A 22277-nucleotide genomic window follows, 5' to 3' on the forward strand; every position below is an offset into this window, starting at 1 on the left:
AATAAGGTCCTGCTGTAGAACACGGAACTATATTCAATATCCCGTAGCAAACCGTAATGGAAAAGAATATGAAAAAGGGAAATATGTACATGTATAACTGAATCACTTTGATGTACTTCAGAAACTAAGGCAACACTGTATATCAACTATAATTCAATTTTAAAAAAGAATCTTGAGCCTACACACACACACACACACAGCCTCTCCACCTGAGTGGACTTTGTCCCATATTTCTGACACCTGAATTCAACTAAGTTAAAATTGACACCCTCATCAGGATAAGAAGGTGACAACTTCTAGCTATATTTTTGCTCCAATATTCAGGATGGGAAGAAAATGCTCTAGTAAAGTTGTCGTAGAGTTATTGGGATAAGCCCCTCAGAATACCTGTCAATGACCGTTTAGATGTTCCTAACGTGACCATTCACCCAGAGCAACTGCCCTCTTGAATCTTTCAGTTTCAGATTCTCCAACATACTAATATGCCCCTCCCTGTCTGATACCATCCTCTGTTCTTAGAGACTGGACATATTTACCCTAGGACACCCTTGCTCTGTTCCTTAATTGAAAAATGTCTTAAAGAGAAAAACGCAAGGAAATTTTGCTAGCAATTTCTTTATATCAAGAGTCTAGTTGACTTTTGGAAAACCTACAAGAGAAAGGATCTATAGTTTAATAAAATTGTGTTGAGAGAACTCTCAGTTCATGAGGCTATCAATGGGAGAAACCTGGTGGGGATCGCCTGTGCTCCCCAGGTTCTGTCTTCACATGTGGTATTGGAACCAACCCAGCTTCCCAAGGATGGGCACATAAATGTCTCAACAGCTGACAAACAGAAGGTTTATGTTTACTAGGACATTACGTTGCCCCATTGTCTACACATCAGGAAATAGATGAACTTCCTTTCTGTCCTCATTACAGAGTCAAGAGGTCCATGTTAGCAAGACACCAAGATGTGTGCTAAGTCACTTCAGTCGTGTCCGACTCTGTGTGACCCTGTGGACTGTAGCCCACCAGGCTCCTCTGTCCATGGGATTCTCCAGGCAAGAATACTGGAGTGGGTTGCCATGCCCTCCTCCAGGGGATCTTCCCAACTCAGGGACTGAACCTGCATCCTAGGCAGGTGGGTTCTTTACCACTAGTGCCACCTGGGAAGACCAAGAAACTAAGATACCTGGGGGCAAAATATTTTCATTCAGAATACAAGAATATATGTAAACAGATAATTAGAAATCTATCAGCTCCCATTGGTCAAATAGCTGAAGAGACTGCAAAAAACACTGCAGCACAACAGACAGCGTAAACCCTAACCCAAAGTAGTAGATAGTGGGGTTGCTTAGATGCCTACTGGCTGAACAAGGAGCCGTTTCTGCCACTGCACGTACTTCTTGTTCTGCTTATATCAGTGCCTCTGGAGAAGTTGAGGGCTCGCCTAGAAATAACTTCCCCAAAGGCAAGGTAGTTACAAGACGTAAGGAAAACTGACCCCTTAAGTGACCTGTTTAGTTCGTATCCTTCAGGAATTAGCTGTGTTTTCCCCACTCTGCTTTACAAATGGTTATTATATTTATAATATATGCTATCATTCTTTTCCTAACTATCAAGCTACTCATAATATGTATCACTGCTCATTGTCTGCTGCTAAGATCACAACTGTTTCGTTTGTATGACAATTTGATAATGGTTGATAATACATATAGCTTATAAAATGCTTCCCCCATCGATATATATCCATTCTGCTGCTACTGCTGCTGCTGCTAAGTCACTTCAGTCGTGTCCGACTCTGTGTGACCCCATAGATGGAAACCCACCAGGCTCCCCCGTCCCTGGGATTCTCCAGGCAAGAACACTGGAGTGGGTTGCCATTTCCTTCTCCAATGCGTGAAAGTGAAAAGTGAAGGTGAAGTCGCTCAGTCATGTCCAACCCCTAGCGACCCCATGGACTGCAGCCCACCAGGCTCCTCCATCCATGGGATTTTCCAGGCAACAGTACTGGAGTGGCTTGCCATTGCCTTCTCCGACATATCCATTCAGTTACCCCCAAATGAGGATAACTAGGCAACTCTTTTCCTATAAAAATTAAAAATACACACACACACAAAAAAAGCAAAGGAAAGAGAGTGATCTATGATCAACGGACATGATAGATCCAAGGCAGGCAGAAATCACCCTGGCATTGGAGGACTAATATTTTTTTAGGCAATTTAAATGATTTCTTTACTTGTGGCTGTGCTGGGTCTTCATGGCTGCACGGGATTGTTCTCTGGTTGTGATGCTCGGGTTTGTCACTGCAGTGACTTCTCTTGTTGCAGAGCACAGGCTCCAGAACACCAGGGCTCAGTAGTTGCAGCTCCCGGTCTCTAGAGCACAAGCCCAGTAGTTGTGGCTTACGGGCTTAGTTGCTCCGTGGCATGTGGGACCGTCGCGGATCAGGGATCGAACCCGTGTCCTGCATTTGCAGGTGGATTCTCTACCACTGAGCCACCAAGGAAGCCCCAAGGGACAAATATTTTGATCATCAATGCTTTCTATAGAAAGATTTACAATAAAAAAAGGGGAAATGATAACAGAAAATTTCACATATTGATGTACAGGCGAGTCATTCTGGCTTATACTTGAGTTAGCTTGAGTCTTTTGCTGACTAGAATAGCCTGTTTGTGGTCTATCAAGCATGCATCGTACATCTGCTTTAATTATTGAAGAAAAAGGTGCATTGACCAGAATGAAAAAATGTCCATGTTAAAAATAAGGATTAAATGCCTCCCTTTCTGGAGCACCAATGCTTGTATTCTTTTCAATGATAAGACTCCCCTCCCAGGTGCCAAGGCCATACTGACTCACTGGGTATGTATTGATTTGATTTTTGAAATCTTGAGGGGATATATTCTTGATTTGTGTGATGTTCTTTGTTCTGGCCAGACATAAAACTGTGCTGGAAACCATGCTTCTTTGGAGCAGCTTCTCAGAGTAATCTGGGAAACTGGCTTCTGGGCTGTAGTCCTCAGTTTGGCTCAAGTAAAACCCTTTTCCGTACCTATGGTGAGTTGTTTATTGATTATTTTCCCTGACAGTAGGAATGGGGAAGGAAGGAAGGACAGACTTATCTGTAGGTCCCTATCTTAGTGCTGTTCCCCGAAGATCTGTAAGACTACGAACGATGCCAATTTTATGCGCGTGATCTTCATCAGGCGGACGCTGTGTCCCCTGCCTGAGATCGAGCCAGACGTGAGATGCAGCTGAGCCTCTGGAGGTGCTCGTACACTCACTGTGTAGTGAACTAAGAACTTTGGAGATTTCACCTAAAACCCCAGATTTCTGGTTCTTTGGAAAGTTCGAAGCTTTGGCACACTGAGACCTATTCCCACGTGGCCCCTTTGCCAGGAACCAACTCTCTGTCGTTCAGAGCCTGAGATGGGGCATGAGTGTTCATGGACGAGAGCCAGCGTCACACCTGTCCATCCAGGTGTGCGTGGACACCTGTGTCTCCATCTGTCCTGTGACTCCCTTTGCCTGCCTCACTGTTTTCTTCACTCATCCGTTCATGGGTCATTCACTCAACTGATACATATCAAATGCCCTCCGCGCGCCAGCTCTCGGGAGGTTAAACACTTAAGGCATTGTGTTAGTTTCCCAGTGCTGCTGCATCATAAACTGCCTGACTTAAATAACAGAGGTTTAGCAACCCACTCCAGTGTTCTTGCCTGGAGAATCCCAGGGACAGCGGAGCCTGGTCGGCTGCCGTCCATGGGGTCGCACAGAGTCGGACACGACTGAAGCGACGCAGCAGCAGCAGCAGCAGCAGTCTCTCATAGTTCTGGAGGCCAGAGGTGTTGGCAAGGCCGCATCCTCTCTCCAGCTCCCGGGGGTGGCCAGCAGGCCTTGATTGGCAGCTGCATCACTCTAGTCTCTGCCTCCGTCGTGTGACCTTCCCTCCGAGTGTCTGTGTTCACGTGGCATTTTCCTCTCTGTGCACCTGTCTCTGTGTCTCTTTTTGGAAGGATAACAGGCACGATGGATTAAGGGCACCACCCTCCTCCTCAGTTCGATGTGGCTTCATCTTCGTATTTATATATGTATTTAGTTCTGGCTGCACTGGGTCTTTGTTGCTGCCCAGGCTTTTCTCTAGTTGTGGCGAGCAGGGGCCACTCTTCGTTGCGGTGAGCAGGCTTCTCACTGTGGTGGCTTCTCTTGCTGCGAAACACACAGGCTCTGGAGCACGGTTTCTGGGCTCTAGATGGAGCACAGGTTCACTAGCTGTGGCCAAGGGTTTAGTTGCTGCGCGGAGTGTGGAATCTTCCAAACCAGTGTCTCTTGTATCGACAGGCGGATTCTTTCCCTCTGGGCCATCGGGGAAGCCCAGACCTCACCTTGATTACATCTGCAGCAAGCGGCAACTACAAACAAGGCTTCACTCAGCTTCATCAGGGTCAGGACTTCAACATCTCTTTTGGGAGGATGCAATTCAACTCACAACACACATTAAAAAAAAAAAACCCAACAACTCGGGCTTCCCTGGTGGTCCAGTGATTAAAAATTTGCCTTGCAATGCAAGGGCCTCTGGCTTGATCTCTGGTCTGGGAAGACCCTACAGGTTGTAGGGCAGCTCAGACTGCACGCCACAGTTATGGAACCTAGGCCCTGGAGCCTGCGAGCAGCAAGTACTGAGCCCACGGGCTCTAGGGTCTATGCCCTGAAACAAGAAAAGCCAACACAGTGAGAAGCCCCTGCACCACCCCCGGAGGGTTGTCCATGCTTGCCGTGAGGAGGGAGAGTCCGAGCGCAACTAAACAACCCAGCACAGCCAAAATAAGTGAATAATAATGAAAAAACCCACCTCAAACAACCCATGGCCCTAGCTCATCATCCGCTTTGGGAGACAAGACCCCTGAAGCGTCAGCAAAGCTCCCCAGTGACAGCCTGTGTGGGGTACGTGCACTGACGCGGTTGGGGCCCTCCGAGGTGCACTGCCGTGACTTTACTTTGCAGACGAGGAAACTGAAGCAGGGAAAGGTTACACTGTGAAGGTCACCGAGGAAGCAGAGCTCAGTGTGGAAACAGAACAGTGAGTTCCAGTGAGTGGGTGAAGCTCAGCAAACTGCTTTCCCTTGCCCATCTGACTTTTCCCCTCGTGATGTGGGCATTAGACAGCATGAAGCTAGCCGGTATCTTGACCCCCATCATGAAGCCTGTGCTTATCTCATTTACTGCCCCTCACTTACCGTCCCTGCTGCTCCAGGGACTTCCCAGGGCGATTGCAGAGGCTGCGTGTGTCATGTATGAAAGGGCCGATTGTTTTCTTAACTGGAAGGGTGGTGTCTCTACATTTACGTTTGAACAAAACATAGTCCATATTTAGGGTCATTTTCCTGTGTCTCTGCTGCATTCTCTCATAGATGGAAGAATCATCCAGAAAACCATAACAAGATGCTCTAAATAACCTTTATTTTGTGGTACTGATCTATCTAAGTAAATATAGTTAGTACCAGATGGGACTTTTGCAGAGCAGAATTCTGAACGAGAGAATGGATTCATTTTGAGTTCCCTTAAATTAGATGAGAGATTTTTTTCTCCTTGGGTGATCAACTCCCACATTCAATATTCCCAGTATGACATTTTGTACTGTTATACTTGGTAAGTTAAGCGCAGCTATTCTGAGCTTCATGTGCAAGGAGTCTGAGCTCAGAGTTCCTTTTTTAGTTTAGCTCATAAAGGCTGCTTGTATGTTTGGGTATTTCATGCAGAAAGAAGCCTTCTGGGCTAGGTCACTCACATTTCATACTCTCTTGCTAGGTATATACAAAGTTCATGGCTGTTTTTAACGCACACCTTGGCTGCCTTAAAACCAGTCAGAATTTAAAGATATGACTGACTTTTTCAGTTAGCATAATGTCTAAGTGAAAGCTAAGTGAAATAAGCCAGTCACAAAAGGACAAATACTGTGTAAGCCCACTTATATGAGTTTCCTAAAGTAGGCAGATTCAGAGAGACAGAAAGTAGAAGGATATCGCCAGGGCCTGAAGCAGGGGGAGGGAGTAGTAGAGAATGTAACCTTAAAAAATATTCATCACCTAAAAGTTGAGAGTTATGTTTTATTTGGTGAGAATTTTTAGGACTTCAAGCCTGGGAGATAGCATCTCAAGTAACCCTGAGAGAACTGCCTCAAGGAGGCAAGAGGAGGAACCAGGTCACACAGAAGCTTTACAGTGAAGGGCAGGTAATCTGAGCATCAAAATATCATTGTTAATTAAAGAAAACCAGATATCCCAAGTTAAGGAACTTAGTACTTTTCCATGAATGGGAAAACAGCAGAGTCTGGGCTCACTGAAGTCATTCATTCCATAGGCATCTCAGCAATCCTGGGCCAGTGTCCTGTGTTTTTCACACCCCAAGCTCCCCTGGGCTCACCATAGGGAGTGGCTGCAATCTGATGGCCGTTAGATCACAGGTATTCTTCTCCTTCCCGAGTGCTCTTAGGCTCACATTGGAAGGCTGGAATTGCTGATGACTGTTACATCCTTGTTTACTGACACGGCAAGAACTATTTCCATTCTCAAAAGTTAGTGTTTAATAGGGACAGAGTTTTAGTTGGGAAGACGAAAAAGTCCTGGCGATGGATAGAGGTGATGGCTACACAACAACATATATTATATAATGCCACTGAACAATGCACTTAAAAATGGGTAAAATGGTACATTTTATGTTGTGTCTATTTTACCACAATCAGGGAAAAATGCCTACAATAACCTAAGTCACTATAAATTCATATAATAGATATTTATGTTGTTGTTCAGTCATAAGTCATGTCCAACTCTCTGAGACCTCATGGATTGCAGCACGCCAGGCTCCTCTGTCCTCCCCTATCTCCCAGAATTTGCTCAAATTCATGTCTATTGACTCAGGGATGCTATCTGACCACTTCATCCTTTGCTACTGCCCTTCATTTTTTGCCTTCAATATTCCCCAGCATTGGGGGTCTTTTCTAATGAGTCAGCTCTTGGCATCAGGTGGCCAAAGTATTGGAGCTTCAGCATCAGTCCTTCCAGTGAGTATCCAGGGTTGATTTCCTTTAGGATTGACTGGTTTGATCTCCTTGCTGCCCAAGGGACTCTCAAGAGTCTTCTCCAGAATCACAGTTCAAAAACTTCAATTCGTTGGTGCTCAGCCTTCTTTATGGTCCAACTCTCACATCTGTACATGACTACTGGAAAAACCATAGCTTTGACTATACTGACCTGTGTTGGCAAAGTGATGTCTCTGCTATTTAAAACACTGTCTAGGTTTGTCATAGCTTTTCTTCCAAGGAGCAGGCATCTTTTAATTTCATGGCTGCAGTCACTGTCACAGTGATTTTGGAGCCCAAGAAAAGAAAATCTGTTATTTCTTCCACTGTTTCCCCTTCTATTTGCCATGAAGTGATGGGACCAGGTGCCATAATCTTAGTTTTTTGAATGCTGAGTTTCAAGCCAGCTTTTTCACTGTCCTCTTTCACCCTTATCAACATATATCTAACGTATCTATCTATATATATACAAAATATATAAAACCTCACATTCCCACAGTTAAATATGATATATATCATAAATATTGTTAAAAATTACACATATAGTTTTATAAAATTTGTTCACTGTTTTGTGCTTTTCTATATTTTTTAAGTTAAAAAGTTCCTTGGCAAATATAAATAATTTTAGCTCTCTGTCTTACTGTGTGACTTAGCGCGAGTCTTTTTAGCATTCTGAGCTATTATTATCCTGTAAAATAGGGACACTAACTCTACAGGGCTACCAAAGAGGGAGGGAGAGTTAAAGACATGAAATAGACTCTGCAACACAAGTGGAAACCAAAGTAAATTGAGATCACCCCTTAGTAGGGTTTACAGTGTAAAGGAATCAGTGTAATTCTGGAAATTTCTTAGTCCCCTAGAGCAAGAGAGACAGCACGGTGTGAATCAGGTAGTAAGAAATGGCAGGGGCTATGGGGACGGCTGCTGCTGTGCGTGCTCAGTCGGGTCCGACTCTTTGCGACCCCATGACCGCAGCCCGCCAGGCTCTTCTGAGCATGGGATTTTCCAGGTGAGAATACTGGAGTGAGTTGTCATTCCCTTTCCAGGTAATCTTCCCGACCCAGGGATTGAACCCTGGTCTTCTGCGTTGCAGGCACTGTCTTTAACCATCTGAGCCACAGGGAGCAACCTTATTTTTTTTCAACATAGGAAAATTTATTTAATTTCATCTTACTGCCCATATCAAGTCAGCCCATAGTACAAAATTTTTCTATTTTAATAGTAGCTGCCAGTTCCCAACAAAATCCAATGCTCAATGGTAGGCAGAAATTTTGATATACTTATTATACGCCAGTAGCTTTTTTAAATTGCAATTATCTGGGGCTTTCCTGGTGGTTCAGTGGTTAAAATCTGCCTTGCAATGCAGAGGGTGCTGATTCGGTCCCTGGTCAGGGAAGATCCCACACGCTGCAGGGCAACTAAGCCTGTGCGCTACAACTACTGAGCCTGTGTGCCCGTGCTCTGCGACAAGAGAAGCCACTTCAATGAGAAGTCCACGCATGGCAGCTGGAGGGTAGCCCTGCTCTCTGCTACCAGAGAAAGCCTGCAATGAAGACCCAGTTCAGCCAAAAATAAATATTTTTAAAAAGTTTAAAGAATTGCAATTATCTGTATCTGGTTGTTTCGATTAAAATGCCAAAAGGAGTTCATTGGTGGACATCTTCACATCTCTGCTTCTGCTGGCCTTCTGAGAGATTTTAACATGTCTTGCAAAAGATAGGTTTTTCTCTGGCTCTTCAGTTATTAACATCTGTTGTGAGAATTTGGATTATTCTAAGAAAACTCTGAACCAGCTCGAGCTGGCCTACCTAGAATGCATATGGCCCCTGCAGGTGTGTTGTGCTTGGCGAGGAGGGGAGGATGGGAATGAAATGCCCGAGGTAATCACGTGCTCTGGGAAGACCGGCACACTCCTCCACTCCCCCACCAATGACTCTTTTTGTTTGTTTATTTATGGCAGTGTTGGGTCTTAGTTGCCGCACACGGGATCTTCGCTGGGGCACCTGGGCTTCATTGACCCTTGGTATGTGGGATCTTAGTTCCCCGACCAAGGATCAAAGCCAAGTCTGAAACTCCTGCATTGGAAGGTAATTCTTAAGCACTGGATCACCAGGCAAGGTCGTGATTTGTCTCACTAAAGCAAGATCACAGTGCCGTGCTGTGAAACTGAGCTTCTCTAGAAAGAAAGTTCTGAGGTCAAGTGTGTCATCTGACCATGTCTGGACAGCCCCACGTGCGGTCCTTGGACTTGGCCCCCTGGACTGGGAATAGATCCATTTATTGCTCTGCCTCTGGCCGTGTGGCTCTTCAGCCAGAGCGTTGGAAGTCGTGTCCTCATGGAAGGGGTGCGCGCCGAGGAGACACAAAGGAGACCCTCATTTAGGAATGGAATTTAAAACCATTCTGGTCCCATGCAGCCCAGTCAGCATTTATGGAAGCCTCCCCATGGTCAGGTGCCTCAGGGGCCACCAATATGAATAATCTTCGTAAAACAGGGGCCCATGTCTATTCAGCTCCTGCAGATTTTGAGCAAGGTTCTTTTCAAAGGTTCGAAGTCAGACTCCACAGTGCTAATGGAGCTTTAGCTGCGAGGGGAACTCCGGGGAACTTGTCCCAGTTTGCTCAGGACTTTCTCTGTCTTCCCACTCCTCTCTGTCCCAGCAAACCCCAGCAGTGAGCCACCCTGGGGAGGGCACTCATTTTTATCTAAATTACCTGGTATAGCATCAGGTGGAATAATAATAATATAAAAAAGTGGGCCAAAAGCATGATCAAGATCAAGCTCTCTTGGACGTTCACTCTGCAGGTGATGGCCAGGGGTAAACGCAGTGTAGTGAGGCCAGAAGAGTGTTTGTTTAAACGTTTATTTTAAATTATTTTAGAGCAGCTTTGTTGTTCCAGTCGATGAACCTCCAATGACACATAATTAGCACCCAAAGTCCATATTGCTTTGGGGTTCACTTTTGGTGGACATTTTATGTGGAAGAGCATCTCAAGGAAAATGGAAGGACGTCGAATGGCTCACTAGTCGCTTATCAAGCACACCTGTGCTGGGTGGTCACGTAGGACTCTTTCTAACTGGGTCGTGGAGACAGGCGGTCGAGATGCGCTGCTTAGAGTTGAGGGGCCAGGGCACATCAGGCTGGGAGGACCTGGAAGGCTCCCTGGGGTAGGGAGGAATCCCCTAGAAGCCCTGGGGAAGGGACTGAAGGGACAGCTGGGAACGTGGAGGGAGGCAGGACCGGGGTGGAGGACCCAGAATCTTGGGGCCTTGGAAGTCTGAGGGGGTCAGTGTTTGACGCTGCTCTGTGGCTCGCCGATGTGTGACCCCAGCACGTACTGCACCCCTGGGGACCCTGCTTGTCAGCCGTGAGATGGGGGTGGTCACGGTGCCTCCCGGGCAGGTTGCGTCAGTGTCGGGTGATGCGGTGCCTGGAGTGTGGGGAGAAGGTGTGATTTACCTGCTGGTACAGCCAGGCTTTGTTTCAGAAGGTTTGGGGGAAGCCACTCCTAGAAGGGAGGCCAGAGATGGTGTCTGACCAGGTGCCCAGCAGGTGTGGGGTGTGGGCGGGGATGCTGAGGGCCCAAATGAAAGATCTGGGGTGGGGGATTTGTTTTGGCCATTCTTTCATGTTCTGCTTCAAGGGGCAGAGATCACCCTGAGATCACCGTGTTTGTTGTATTGACTTGTTGGTGGAGTGGAGGTTTGACCTTGGGGCCAGGGAGGGATGTGTATTTTGGGGGCTCCAAGGAGACTCCTGCGGGACTTCAGGCCTCCCACTGTGGCATGCCTGGCTCTTTCCTCGTGCAGCCGGAGTTCCCCTGGGTGGGCCCAGCACAGGTCAGGATGCCTTAGGCAGTCAGGTGCCACCGTTGGCCACTTTCTCTTTTAAACCAACTGACCAGGGATGTTGCTTCTTGGCCAGTTCAGCTTGGTCGCTTTGGATGGAGTGTGTGCTGAATTCAGAGTTCCTGCTGCCCCCGGACTGGAATGGGTACCACGTCTTCTTCCAAATGATGCTGTGTGCCTTCTGTCTGCCCTGACACCCCCTCTAGCTCTTGGCAGGCCCCTCCTGGAGAATGCCCGTGTTCCCTCCTCCACCTTGGCAAGCCCCAGTTTTTGTGCCTGTTTATGGACTGTTATCCCCTCATGAATCACAGCCTTGTCATCGTGAAGGAGTTTGGGTAACTCAATGAAGCTATGAGCCATGCCAGGCAGGGCCACCCAAGACGGACGGGTCATAGTGAAGAGTCCTGACGAAATGTGGTCCGCTGGAGAAGGGAATGGCAGCCCACCCCAGGATCAAGGAGTGTTATGGCTGATTAGGGACCCCCACATCCACCTAATAGCTCCCGACTGCATTTTTGGGAATGGCTATTGCCAATGACTTCCCAGACTGAACAGCTGAATCTGCTGCTTTGAGAGATCTAGACTTTGAAACAAAAAGGTCTGTTTATCATGCTTCATCCTCCCAAGGGCCATCAGGGGACCAAGGGTCTCTCTGACCCTCTTTGGGACACTCCATTGCTTTTCAGCCAGTTCCCTGGTGACCAGAGGCTACAGCTGGCTTCCAGGCCGCTGTGGCACCCAGAAGGTATCCTGCCGCATCAGCTACTAGGTGCTGGGTATCAGGGTTGGTGATGAGACCCCATCGCCTCGGGGCGGGGTGTAGTGACACTTCCTACTCACACAGCTGTGAGAGAGTCATCCCCAGCTGTTTTCCCCTCAGGAAAGCACCAGATTGAGGGGCAGTGGGCCTGAGACAGCATCTGGTGCTAACCTTCGAGGATCTCCTCCAGCGGCCCTGACTTTCCATTCATCCAGCAACACACCTTGAGTACCTCCCCCGTGCCTCCAAGAACACCGACTTTCTAGGTCTGATGCAACGTGACAACTGCTAAATCCAGAATGCCTAATGTTCAGAGAAGCACTGTGGGCTGGGGTGGGCAGGAAAGGAGACCCAGCCTCGGAGGGAGAAGGAGGGGGATGTTGACATCTGTCCTGGGGCAGTGAATAGCAGGAGCCAACCGCAGAGGTGGAGGTGTGGAAGCAGAGGCCGCCTTTGGAAAGCACGTGAGTAGCCCCAGCGGTGGCAGGCAGGGCTTAGAGTGAGCTGGGGAGGAGGGTGGGGCCAGATGCTTGTGGGGTGTGCTGTGTCATAGCCACCGCTTTTGATCGGCTAAGAAATCATGTTTATTGGCCACCTCCTGAATATAGGCCGTGTGTGAGGCCCCAGGACACGGCGATGACTCGAATGGCTGTGGTCCTTGCTCTCGAGTGTGGACACATGTAAACCAGAGACAGTGGGAACGTGACGAGCTGAGCGCAAAGGGGAACCCAGGGCGCTGATTTGGGAAGTGACAGGTTCCACAAAGCCACACATTCTGAGCAGGAAGTGGCCAGATGAACAGAGTGGGGGACGTTCCAGGCAGGGAACAGCAGGTGTAAGGGCTCAGAATGAAACAGGGACACAGCTCGTGGGGGACGAAGAAGCAGCAAAGTGAAGTGTGAAGTGTGACCGCAGGTGTGTGCCTGAAAGCGGTGGAAGGAGCGCTCTTCGAGGCTCCTAACAGAGCGGTGGCCGCAGGGGAGCCAATGCTGGGCAGCATCTACCCTTCCGAGGCCTGTGGAGGGGCAAGAGGAAATGGGCCTTGGTCCGGGTGTGGCGAGGGACCAGGAGGGTGGGCAAGGGGAAGGCGGGGGTGTGGGGTGACTGGTCCCCTGTTGTCAGGCTCTGGGAAATCCCAGCGAACTGGCCACTGCCCTCACTCTTGGGACCTGTGGCCCATGGGGGACTCCGAAGCCCCCAGGGCCTGCCCTGGACCTTGTATAGGGCAGGTGGAGGACAGCTGGGCCCATGGCAGATTTTTTTTTTTTAATATTTATTTATTTGGCTGCCCTGGATCCTTCATTTGTGGCAAACTCTAGTGGGATCACTACGGGACCATTTAGTGTGAACTCAGGGGGATCCAATTCCCTCACCAGTTCCCTGCGCCCCTGCACTGGGTGTGTGGAGTCTTAGCCACTGGACCACAGGGAGGCCCATGACAGGTTCTTATAAAGGGCGCCTGTGTGATTCTTTCCTTACAGGCCACAAAACTCTCTGTGTGTTACCCACTGGGCTCCAGATCTTTTACCTCCATGCTGATTTTTCCTGTCAGTATCTGAAGGATCAATGTCTGAAGAATGAGTTGAATCTCTTCCTAAGACAGTGGCTCTGGGCCTTTCTCTTTTAAGTTCTCTCAGCCTTCACTTTTGAGATCTGGAGGTTGTGTTATCAATTACACATTTTATCTTCATTGAAGCACGGCTGGTTTACAACGTTGCTAGTTCCTGCTGTACAGCAAAGTGACTCTGTCACACACACACATACACACACACATATATATATTCTTTTTTGAAACATTCTTTTCCATTTGGTTTATCATAGAATATTGACCATAGTTCCCTGTGCTCCACAGTAAGCCCTTGTTGTCTGGTACACACTTGTTTAAAGTCACGTTACTGTCTTGGTGACTTGGCCGTTTTTCCGTCATTTACTGACCATCTGTATTCCCGGTAAAGCTGAATAATATTATATGTGTGTGTTTTAGTTGCTCAGTCATGTCTGATTCTTTGCGACCCCATAGACTGTAGATTGCCAGGCTCCTCTGTCCATAGGGAGTCTCCAGGCAAGAATACTGGAGTGGGTTGCCATGCCCTCCTCCAGGTGATCTTCTCAACCCAGGGATCGAACATAGGCCTCCCACATTGCAGGCTGATTCTTTACCAGCTGAGCCACCAGGGAAGCCCAGTATTAAAGTGTAACTAAATACAGTAACAACAAAAGAGTCCGAAATGCAGTACTTGGATGCAATCTTAAAAATGACAGAATGATTTCTGTTCGTTTCCAAGGCAAACAATTCAATATTACAGTAATCCAGGCCTATGCCCCAACCAGTAATGCTGAAGAAGCCGAAGTTAATCGGTTCTATGAAGACCTACGAGACCTTTTAGAACTAACACCCAAAACAGATGTCCTTTTCATTATAGGGGACTGGAATGCAAAAGTAGGAAGTCATGAAACACCTGGAGTAACAGGCAAATTTGGCCTTGGAGCATGGAATGAAGCAGGGCAAAGGCTTATAGAGTTTTGTCAAGAGAATGCACTGGTCATAGCAAACACCCTCTTCCAACAACACAAGAGGAGACTCTACACATGGACATCACCAGATGGTCAACACCGAAATCAGATTGATTATATTCTTTGCAGCCAAAGATGGAGAAGCTGTATACAGTTAGGGAAAACAAGACCAGGAGCTGACTGTGGCTCAGATCATGAACTCCTTATTGCGAAATTCAGACTTAAATTGAAGAAAGTAGGGAAAACCACTAGACCATTCAGATATGACCTCAATCAAATCCCTTATGATTTGTGGAAGTGAGAAATAGATTTAAGGGACTAGATCTGATAGATAGAGTGCCTGATGAACTCTGGACGGAGGTTCGTGACATTGTACAGGAGACAGGGACCAAGACCATCCCCATGGAAAAGAAATGCAAAAGAGCGAAATGGCTGTCTGAGGAGGCCTTACAAATAGCTGTGAAAAGAAGAGAGGCGAAAAGCAAAGGAGAAAAGGAAAGATATAAGCATCTGAATGCAGAGTTCCAAAGAATAGCAAGGAGAGATAAGAAAGACTTCCTCAGTGATCAATGCAAAGAAATAGAGGAAAACAACAGAATAGGAAAAACAAGAGAGCTCTTCAAGAAAATTAGAGATTCCAAGGGAACATTTCATGCAAAGATGGGCTCGATAAAGGACAGAAATGGTATGGACCTAACAGAAGCAGAAGATGTTAAGAAGAGGTGGCAGGAATACACAGAAGAACTGTACAAAAAAGATCTTCACGACCAAGATAGTCACGATAACGTGATCACTGACCTAGAGCCAGACATCTTGGAATGTGAAGTCAAGTGGGCCTTAGAAAGCATCACTACTAACAAAGCTAGCGGAGGTGATGGAATTCCAGTTGAGCTATTTCAAGTCTTGAAAGATGATGTTGTGAACGTGCTGCACTCAATATGCCAGCAGATTTGGAAAACTCAGCAGTGGCCACAGGACTGGAAAAGGTCAGTCTTCATTCCAATCCCAAAGAAAGGCAATGCCAAAGAATGCTCAAACTACCGCACAATTGCACTCATCTCACACGCTAGTAAAGTCATGCTCAAAATTCTCCAAGCCAGGCTTCAGCAGTATGTAAACCGTGAACTCCCAGATGTTCAAGCAGGTTTTAGAAAAGGCAGAGGCACCAGAGATCAAATTGCCAACATCCGCTGGATCATGGAGAAAGCAAGAGAGTTTCAGAAAAACATCTATTTCTGCTTTATTGACTATGCCAAAGCCTTTGACTGTGTGGATCACAATAAACTGTGGAACATTCTGAAAGAGATGGGAATCCCAGACCACCTGACCTGCCTCTTGAGAAACCTGTATGCAGGTCAGGAAGCAACAGTTAGAACTGGACATGGAACAACAGACTGGTTCTGGGAAAGGAGTACGTCAAGGCTGTATATTGTCACCCTGCTTATTTAACTTATACGCAGAGTACATCATGAGAAACGTTGGGCTGGAGGAAGCACAAGCTGGAATCAAGATTGCCAGCAGAAATATCAATAACCTCAGACATGCAGATGACACAACCCTTATGGCAGAAAGTGAAGAAAAACTAATGAGCCTCTTGATGAAAGTGAAAGAGGAGAGTGAAAAAGTTGGCTTAAAGCTCAACATTCAGAAAACTAAGATCATGGCATCTGGTCCCATCACTTCATGGGAAATAGATGGGGAAATAGTGGAAACAGTGTCAGACTTTATTTTTCTGGGCTCCAAAATCACTGCAGATGGTGATTGTAGCTATGAAATTAAAAGACACTTACTCCTTGGAAGGAAAGTTATGACCAACCTAGACAGCATATTAAAAAGCAGAGACATTACTTTGCCAACAAAGGTCTGTCTAGTCAGGGCTATGGTTTTTCCAGTGGTCATGTATGGATGTGACAGTTGGACTATGAAGAAAGCTGAGTGCTGAAGAATTGATGCTTTTGAACTGTGGTGTTGGAGAAGACTCTTGAGAGTCCCTTGGACTGCAAGGAGATTCAACCAGTCCATTCTAAAGGAGAACAGTCCAGTCCTGGGTGTTCACTGGAAGGACTGATGCTAAAGCTGAAACTCCAATACTTTGGCCACCTCATGCGACGAGTTGACTCACTGGAAAAGACTCTGATGCTGGGAGGGATTGGGGGAGGCAGGAGAAGGGGACGACAGAGAATGAGATGGCTGGATGGCAGCACCGACTCGATGGATGTGAGTTTGAGTGAACTCCGGGAGTTGGTGATGGACAGGGAGGCCTGGCGTGCTGTGATTCATGGGGTTGCAAAGAGTCGGACACAACTGAGAGACTGAACGGAACTGAACTGTGGGCAAAAATCCCTTAGAATAAATGGAATAGCCCTCATAGTCAACAAAACAGTCTGAAATGCAGTACTTGGGTGCAGTCTCAAAAATGACAGAATGATCTCCATTCATTTCCAAGGCACACCATTTAACATCACAGTAATCCAGATCTACGCCCTGACCACTAATGCCAAAGAAGCCAAAGTTGAACAATTATATGAAGACATACAAGACCTTCTAGAACTAACACCAAAAAAAGATGTCCTTTTCATTATAGGGGATTGGAATGCAAGAGTAGGAAGTCAAGAGATACCTGGAGTAACAGGCAAGTTAGGCCTTGGAGCACAAAATGAAGCAGGGCAAAGTCTAACAGAGTTTTGCCGAAAGAATGCACTGGTAAGAGAAAACACCCTTTTCCAATAACACAAGAGATGACTCTACACATGGACATCACCAGATGATCAATATCAAAATGAGATTGACTATGTTCTTTGTAGCTGAAGATGGAGAAACTCTATACAGTCAGCAAAAACAAGACCTGGATCTGACTGTGGCTAAGATCATGAGCTCCGTATTGCAAAATTCAGACTTAAGCTGAAGAAAGTAGGGAAAACCACTAGGCCATTAGCTGTGATCTAGATCTTTTCCCTTATGATTATGCAGTGGAAGTGACAAATAAATTCAAGGGATTAGGTCTGATGGACAGAGTACCTGAAGAACTATGGACAGAGATTTGTAACATTGTTCAGAGGTGGTGACCAAAACCATCCTCAAGAAAAAGAAATGCAGGAAGGCAAAAGAGTTGTTTGAGGAGGCCTTATAAATAGCTAAGAAAAGAAGAGAAGTGAAAAACAAAGGAGAAAGGAAAAGACATACTCAACTGAATGCAGAGTTCCAAAGAATAGAAAGGAGAGATAAGATAGCCTTCTTAAGGGATCAATGCAAAGAAATAAAGGAAACAATAGAATGGGAAAGACTAGAGCTCTCTCAAGAAAATTAGAGATACCAAGGGAACATTTCATGCAAAGATGGGCTCGATAAAGGACAGAAATGGTATGGACCTAACAGAAGCAGAAGACATTGAGAAGAGATGATAAGAATACACAGAAGAACTGTGTAAAACAGGTCTTAATGACTCAGATAACCACGAGGGTGTGGTCACCCACCTAGAGCCAGACATCCTGAAATGTGAAGTCAATTGGGTCTTAAGAAGCTTTGCAATGAACAAAGCTAGTGAAGGTGATGGAATTCCAGCTGAGCTATTTCAAATCCTAAAAGATGATGCTGTGAAAGTGCTGCACTCAATATGCCAGCAAATTTGGAAAACTCAGCAGTGGCCACAGGACTGAAAAAGGTCAGTTTTCACTCCAATCCCAAAGAAGAGCAGTGCTGAAGAATATTCAAACTATCAGACAATTGCACTTATTTCGCATGCTAGGAAGGTAATGCTCAAAATCCTTCAAGTTGTCTTCAATAGTGTGTGAACTGAGAATTTCCAGACATACAAACTGGATTTAGAAAAGGCAGAAGAAACAGAGATCAAATTGCCAACATCTGTTAGATCATAGATAAAGCAAGAAATTTCCAGAAAAACATCTATTTCTGCTTCATTGACTATGCTAAAGCCTTTGACTGTGTGGATCACAACAAACTGGAAAATTCTTAAAGAGATGAGAGTACCAGACCACCTTACCTGTCTCCTGAGAAACCTGTAGGCAGGCCAAGAAGCAACAGTTAGAACCAAATGTGAAATAATGAACTGGTTCCAAATTGGGAAAGGAGTACATCAAGTCTGTATATTGGCAACCTGCTTATTTATCTTATATATAGAGTACATCATGAGACATGCTGGGCTGGATGAATCAAAAGCTGAAATCAAGATTGCCAGGAGAAATATCAACAACCTCAGATACAGAAGTTCCTTGGTGGTTCAGATGGTAAAGAATCTGCCTGTAATGCAGGAGATCTGCGTTCTATCCCTTGGTTGGGAAGATTCCCTGGAGAAGGAAATAGTAACCCATGCCAGTATTCTTTCCTGGAGAATTCCATGGACAGAGGAAGCCTGGAAGGCTCCAGTCCGTGGGGTTGCAAAGAGTCAGACACGACTGAGTGACTAACACACACTTCAGATATGCCGATGATACCACCCTAATGGCAGAAAGCAAAGAGGAACTAAAGAGCCTCTTGATAAAGGTGAAAGAGGAGAGTGAAAAAGTTGGCATAAAACTCAACTTTCAGAGAACAACTAAGATCATGGCATCTGGTCCCATCACTTCATGGAAAATCAGTTCAGTTCAGTTCAGTCACTCAGTCTTGTCTGACTCTTTGCGACCCCATGGACTGCAGCACCCCCAGGCCTCCCTGTCCATCACCAACTCCTGGAGCTTGCTCAAACTCATGTCCATTGAGTCAGTGATGCCATCCAACCATCTCATCCTCTGTCGTCCCCTTCTCCTCCTGCCTTCAATCTTTTCCAGCATCAGGGTCTTTTCCAGTGAGTCAGTTCTTCACATCAGGTGTCTTAAGTACTAGAGCATCAGTTTCAGCATCAGTCCTTACAATGAATATTCAGGACTGATTTCCTTTAGAATGGACTGGTTGGATCTCCTTGCAGTCCAAGGGACTCTCAAGAGTCTTCTCCAACACCACAGTTCAGAAGCATCAGTTCTTCGGTGCTCAGCTTTCTTTATAGTCCAACTCTCACATCCATACATGACTACTGGAAAAATCATAGCTTTGACTAGACGGACCTTTGTTACCAAGGTAATGTTTCTGATTTTTAATGTGCTGTCAAGGTTGGTCATAGCTTTTCTTCCAAGGAGCAAGTGTCTTTTAATTTCAGTTGCAGTCACCATCTTCAGGGATTTTGGAGCCCAAGAAAATAAAGACTGTCACTGTTTCCATTGTTCCCTCATCTATTTGCCATGAAGTGATGGAACTCGATTCCATGATCTTAGTTTTTTGAATATTGAGTTTTAAGGCAGATTTTTCACTCTCCTCTTTCACTTTCATCAAGAGGCTCTTTAGTTCCTTTTTGCTTTCTGCCATCAGGATTGTGTCATCTGCATCAGTTCAGTTCAGTCACTCAGTCGTGTCCGTCTCTTTGCAACCCCATGAACCACAGCACACCAGGCCTCTCTGTCCATCACCAACTCCTGGAGTCCACCCAAACCCATGTCCATTGAGTTGGTAATGCCATCCAACCATCTCATCTTCTGTCATCCCCTTCTCCTCCTGCCCTCAATCTTTCCCAGTATCAGGGTCTTTTCAAATGAGTCAGCTCTTCGCATCAGGTGGCCAAAGTATTGGAGTTTCAGCTTCAACATCAGTGCTTCCAATGAACACTCAGGACTGATCTCCTCTAGGATGGAGCATGTCTGAGGTTATTGGTATTTCTCCCCCAGTCTTGACTCCAGCTTGTGCTTCATCCAGTCTGGTATTTCTCATGATATACTCTGCATATAAGTTAAATAAGCAGGGTGACAATATACAGCCTTGATGAACTGCTTTCCCAGTTTGGAACCAGTCTATTGTTCCATGTCCAATTCTAACTGTTGCTTCTTGACCTGCATAAAGATTTCTCAGGAGGCAGGTAAGGTTGTTTGGTATTTCTATCTCTTGAAAAATTTTCCACAGTTTGTTGTGATCCACAGTCAAAGACTTTAGCATAATCAATTAAGCAGAAACAGATGTTTTTCTGAAATTCTGTTGTTTTTTCTATGATCCAACAGATGTTGGCAATTTGATCTCTGATTCGTCTGTCTTTTCTAAATCTATTTTGAACATCTGGAAGTTCACAGTTCACATATTGCTAAAGCCTGGCTTGGAGAATTTTGAGCATTATTTTGCTAGTGTGTGAGAGAATTCAAATGTGTAGTAGTTTGAATGTTGTTTGGCATTGCCCTTCTTTGAGACTGGAATGAAAACTGGCCTTTTCTAGTCCTGTAGCCATTGCTGAGTTTTCCAAATTTGCTGGCCTATTGAGTGCAGCACTTTCACAACATCATCTTTTAGGATTTGAAATAGCTCAACTGGAATTCCATCACCTCCACTGCTGCTGCTGCTGCTGCTAAGTCGCTTCTGTCTGACTCTGTGCGATCCCACAGATGGCAGCCCACCAGGCTCCCCCATCCCATCACCTCCACTAGCTCATGGCAAATAGATGGGGAAACGATGGAAACAGTGACAGACTTTATTTTCTGGGAATCCAAAATCGCTGAGGATGGTGACCGCAGTCATGAAATTAAAAGATGCTTGCTCCTTGGAAGAAAAGCTATGACAAATCTAGATAATGTATTAAAAGGCAGAGACATCCCTTTGCGGACAAACGTCCCTTTTTGGTTTGTAATTTCCAGTCACGGCTGCCAACAGATGTGTCATTCATTACATTTGTATTAAAATCAGGGCGTAATGGACTCAGGGTCTACTGGAGGTCAGATTCAAGGTCATATTGATTCCAGTTTGTGCCGTCTGTTTTTGTTTGTTTCTCTCTACACCTTCCTTTCTTATCTCTAGAATCTGTGGTTTAAAGATTTATTAACTCATGGTAAAGGTGGGGGATGGCAGGTTTTGAGCAAGGGCCTGGCACAGCTCTGGCGACAAAATTGGCCATATTTAAACATTTTTTTCCCTTCAAACAGAACACCGTTTAGTTGATTATTTTTTAAATGTTTTACTTATCTCTTTGGGTGTACTGGGTCTTAGCTGCTGCGTGTGGGATCTTCCATCTTCATTGTGGCATGCTGGACAGTTTTCTCTTTTCTTTTTTTCAGTTGTGGCATGTGAGATCTAGTTCCTTGACCAGGGATTGAACCTGGGCCCCCTGCACTGGGAGTGTGGAGTCTTAGCCACTGGACCACCAGGGAAGTCCCTTGTCCATCTTTTTAATTTCAATTTCAGTCTTTCTAATAAGTGTACAGCAGCACCTCATTGTGGCTTTAATTTGCATCTCCTTAATGACTAATGACGTTGTGCATCTTTTTATATGCTTTCTGCCATTTGTGTGTCTTCTTTGGTGAGGTGTCAATTCAAATTTGTTGGCCTTTTTAAAAATTGTGGTATTTGTTTTCTAAGTTTCAAGAGTTCTTTATATATTCTGAATATAATTCATTTTTATTTTAATTTTACTTTTGTCCCTCTCCGGACTTGGCTTATTCTTTCACAATGAAGACTTGAGTCTCTTTTCTGCTCTGAAAAGTTTTATTATTTCTTTCTCTTCCCTTTATTTTCCTCTTCTGAAAAGTCCTAGGAGATGACGGTGTAAAGACGCTTAGCTTTTCTCTCCTCTGCTCCATCGTCCCCTTGTCGAATGCAGGCGCCCTTCCTGGTTCCTGGGGCTTCGCTGGTAAGCAGATGGATACCCGGCCCGCCTTGTTCTTGTGGAGTGGTGAGGCAGAGTGAGTGACGCTGTGAACTCTTTTTTCTGTAACCAGGTGTCCTTGCGTGGAGGAAACTGGAGCAGAGGGAGGGGGAGGGGAGGCTGCCCCAGGAGCTGGTGGTCAGGGCCGGTCTAATGCCGAGTGGAGGAGGAGGCGTCTGGGAAGCGCTGCTGGTGGAGGGAACAGCCATGCAGAGAGACGGGGCCGGGGGCCAGAGCAGAGGGAGAAAAGGGGCTGCAGAGGACGTCTGGTCAGACAGGAGCAGGGTCAGGCCACAGGTGGGGTCAGTCTGGTTGCTACGTTGAAGGACAGACTCTGGGGGTGGGGGTCCAGGAGGAAGGACTTGGCCACTGTCCGGTGAAGGACGGGGTCAGCTAAGGAGGCGTGAGGCCTGGCAGCTGGTCTCTT

This window comes from Moschus berezovskii, chromosome 21, assembly GCF_049115385.1.
Source record: "Moschus berezovskii isolate FMDL1 chromosome 21, NW_MosBer_1.0, whole genome shotgun sequence".
Classification (NCBI taxonomy): Eukaryota; Metazoa; Chordata; class Mammalia; order Artiodactyla; family Moschidae; genus Moschus; species Moschus berezovskii.